This window comes from Orcinus orca, chromosome 12, assembly GCF_937001465.1.
Source record: "Orcinus orca chromosome 12, mOrcOrc1.1, whole genome shotgun sequence".
Classification (NCBI taxonomy): Eukaryota; Metazoa; Chordata; class Mammalia; order Artiodactyla; family Delphinidae; genus Orcinus; species Orcinus orca.
In genome coordinates, this window is record NC_064570.1 from 45,597,877 (window position 1) to 45,602,307 (window position 4,431).

The window sequence follows — 4,431 nt, forward strand, 5'->3', positions numbered from 1 at the left end:
AAAGTGCAAACCACAGTAGAAAGATTGATAAGTAGAATACATTGTGATTAAGCACTACTTTCATTAGAAACATAAATAACATGAAAAGCCAAGTACGAACTGATTGTCTAGGTAGCATGTTTAGCCACAATGGGTTATAGACCACAAAACTCCCGAACATCCATAAGAAAAAGATAAGCAACTCAGTAGAAATATGGAAAGAGTCATTTTTGGGAAGAGGAAACTCAGAGGCCAATAGACATGAAAAAAGGCTCAACCTTATAAGACACTGAGGAAGTGCCAGTTGAACTCTGAATCAAATACCATTTCAGCTCCTAAGATTGGCAAAAATTAAAAAGTCAGGCAATGAATGTTGTAAAGGATATGAAGCAATAAGAACTCATGTATTTTGGACAGGAAATAGTATAAATAGTTTGGAAAATGATTTGGCACTATTTTGTAGAGTAAAAATGTTCATATCCTATGACCCAGAAAATTACTCCTAGATAAATAGAGTAATTTCTACCCATGTGCACCAGGACACATGTACGATAATGTTCCCAGCAGAGCAGTGTATGTAAAAGTTAATGTTTGGAAACAACCTGAATGTTCATTGACATGAGAATAGATAAATATTTTTTATCTTTTTCATGCCATGTCAGTTATACAGCTGTGAAAGTCAATAAACAATAGCTACAAAATATATATATAAAATAATCAATAGACACAAGTATCAATGTGTGTGGAAAAAATCTATTTCAACAGGATAAATACAGTGTGAGTACCTTTATAAAACATTTCAAGCATGCAACCCATGCAAAACAATATATTGCTTAGGGATACATGTATATGTCATAAAAATGTTGAACAAAAAAACCGAATGATGAAGAAAAATTTCAGGATGGTGGTCGGCGGGACAGGATAGGATACACGAGAGTGTGAATGGTACTGCAGTGTTTCGTTGTATTGTTATTATTTATATCTTTCATATATGTTATTGTATTCCTTGGTATTTATGGACAATTTATAGTTTTAAGAAAAAGGATGGTGGCTTGTGGGCTGATATTGCTTAGAGTTTTTAATCAGGACTTTTAAAAATATTTCACTAGGCATCCATTACTCCTGAGAGTCTGGGGATAAAATCAAATCCCCTTGTTTTAAGCACAGAGTGTCTTTGAATTCTTCAATGACTTAAAAAAAATTGACTATTAATTTTACATCCTACTCCATATTTCAGTGATTATTTTAATACTAAAGCCATTACCCTAAACATTAGTAGAATTTAAGTTTTAAGGAAATGAATCATTTCATCCTATGACTTTGAGGACTCCCTAGCAAACCATAGTGTATTTCACATGGCAAACATAGGTTTATTATACTATAAAACATGGCAGTATTTAAAGTTTTAAATTCTGTGGTTGTTGTAGAACAACAAAGAAAGCAAAGTAGAGAACCTTAAAAAGGAGAGACAAAAAATGAATCTTCAAGATATCAAAGAAAGACACTTACTTTGTAGTATTATCATGTCATGTGTGACACTCTATTATAATTGCTTGTTTCATGGGCTACATGCCCTCCTAGAATGTAAGCTTTTACTGTTCAGAGTTGTTCATTTTTCTATCCTTGTACCCCAGCAAAATGAGCAGCACGCAAAATACTCTACAGGAACCCTCTTGGCTCTCTTAATAATTGCAAGTTATTAGATTGCAAGTTTGGCAGTAGGGGACAAATGCTGGTGGAGGGAGGACCATGAATGGCCCTTTCCTTTGAGATCTCACTAATCACAATTGCCATTTCCTTGTTGGCCTCAGGGAGCATTGCACTCTCCTTAGCTTTTTCTGAAGTGAGTGGACATGGGCTTTTCCCTTAATACCACTTAAAGTGGCTAGTATCTTTGTGGAATTCTCATTCTGACTTTAATATGGCAATGGCCATCTTTCTCCTACCACCCCATAATATGTTCAAGAATATCTAGATTCTAGGGTCAAGAGAATGTGGCTGCAGAAGTGAAAGGAATCCAGTTTATCCACTCTCTAAATTCTGCCTTTGAAGTCATAATTTTCAGTATTATGATCTATATAATTTCCATTTAATAAAGGGACCACCCTCTCCTTTCGGGGGTAACAACTCCAACAGAACAATCACACAGGGACAAACATATTTAGCATCAGTTCAAGAGACAGACCAGTTTGGGGGATAGTAGGGGCTGGATGGAGCATGAGTAGCAGGGTTGGGGGGAGGGTGCATTTTCTGCCATTAAGAGGTGGCTTAATAAATGTTTGTCGAATGTATGAATTTTAAAGGGCCAGTGAAAATTCTTGGAGTATACTGTGATGATCAGAACATACAAAAGAAAATTGAGAAATGAAAACATAGGAAGTAGAAAGTAAGCAAACCAAATTTTAGAAAACAGAGTAATATTAAACAAACATACTTTTTTGCTGCCAATTTTTTTTGAACCGTAGTTGAGTGTAATTCTACTAATGGGGTGTGCCAGCCTTCTTATGGGGCCTTTTTCATGACCTAATGAAACAACACTGCAAACAGGAAGGCAGCTCACAATGTTTGCCAAGGGTGAGAGAGATTCTAGGCACACCAACTTGGATGTTTTTCAAGTTTGATGTGTCTGAACACAGGAACAATTAAGAGGGCATTCCTCAGATTCGGCCTGCTCGTGTCAAGTGGCTAGTGAAATGGGCACATTACTTAAAAAGATTTTCTTTTTTTTTTTTTGAAGTAGGAAGGGAATTATAGAAAACCTGGGTAGAAGAATTATTCATTCACCCCACACACATTTATTGTGCATTTCTATATGAAATACTCTGCTGTGTTGTAGGGATACAGGACTATTTAGACACAGTCCCCTATTCCTAGCAGCCTAGCATCTAGTACAGATAAAAAGTAATATAGATTGTGTAGGGTTAGTGTAAACATAAAGGACCTCAAAAGGGTTATAAAACAGCAAAAACAAAGGAAAACTACGGGAATGTGCTACAGTAAGATCTATCAGATCTGAATAGTAATTGTAAGATAGACATTAATGGACCCAAAGGTTAGAATAACATAATTGGCAATGATCTGTAAGAGATCGAAGAATTGGTACAAAACAGATGTCAGTGGAATAGCCTACGTAATAATTCCTGATTAGAACTGTGTAGAACTCTAGGGTTGTAGAGACAGCATCTTCCCAGAGAAGGGTACAAGGATTATAGCAAAGTGCATTTTCTGAATGTACTTTATGGAAGCAGCATCCAGAAAATGGAGACAATTGGAGATGGAGAGAGAAGGAAGAAAGGATAGCCTGTAGTTGTTATGAGGGAAATCTTACAGTATTTTATCCTTCTTGGTATAAAGAATAACAAGTAACCGTGATATTGGGGTAATGATTTCCTGGAACTATAGTAAAGTCCAAGTACAGAGAAGGGTGAAAGAGTCAAGAGAAGAACTAGTAAGCAGAGAAGAACGCTGGGAAGAAGCGAGGGTGAGACAGGTGAAGGGCAGACTACAAACATTTCAGGGTAAAACTTTTATGCAAGTTTGAACTGTAACGTCAGTGCACATGCTGTTTGCTTTGCTAGAGAAATGATTGTACCAACTTATGATTAATATATAAATACTTTTTATAATTTCACTTTTCAAAGTTGACATTGGAATGTGACAGAATGTATTTGGGGTTAAATGTACATGTAGGGGATTATTATTATATCACTTTCATAGGGTCTTGTTTTCCCCCCTCATCTGAGGTAGAAAAAAATAAACCCAAAATTAATCTGTCAAAAAGTGATGAAAATACTAATTTATTCTATACACATTCATTAAATTCTTGTTATGTGTAAAACATTGCTCTGGCTTAGGAAACTACTATAATATTATGATACTTTAATTCTTGTTAAGCATTTTGTTTTTACTGTACAGCTAGTGCCTTTTAGGAAGACAGGGACATACAATATACTAGTCACATTAGCTAGGAGAAGTGTTTAATTCCCAGTAAAATTCTACCCAGTTTCTTAGGCTAAATAAAGTAAAAACTGTAGCCTTCCATGTGACAACCATACCACATTATACTTTTAAACTTTTCAGGCCAGAAGTGTAGCAGGTAGAGCTAGTTTCCTACCAATAGCCATCTTTCTCTTCTTTCTTACTTAAAGAACCCCAATATAATCAGAGAAGTTATGTTCCCAGTTAAAAAACATTTCTCTCCTTAGACTCTTTTGTAAATAGAGTTGGTCATATAACCAGTGTTTACCATAAGAAGAAATCTACTGGTGGGAAAGGACTGACACTTCCATGATGTCTTTTACCCTTTGTTTTTCCCCAATTCCTCCTGGGAGTGTGGCCATAATGCATCGTTCATCTTGCAACCGTGAGGATGTGACAGCATTTGAAGCAGGGCAGAGAGAAAGACAGCAGGATGGGTCTCTGGTGGCATCGTGGTGGCACCTGCTCTAGCCC

At 36.2% G+C, this 4,431-nt stretch overlaps 1 long non-coding RNA gene across 1 annotated transcript in view; it reads left to right on the top strand.

Annotated features, from left to right (window-relative positions):
* The window catches only part of LOC125960696 (uncharacterized), a 337,743-nt gene that overhangs the window by 255,186 nt on the left and 78,126 nt on the right, over positions 1-4,431 (top strand). The window lies entirely within an intron of this gene.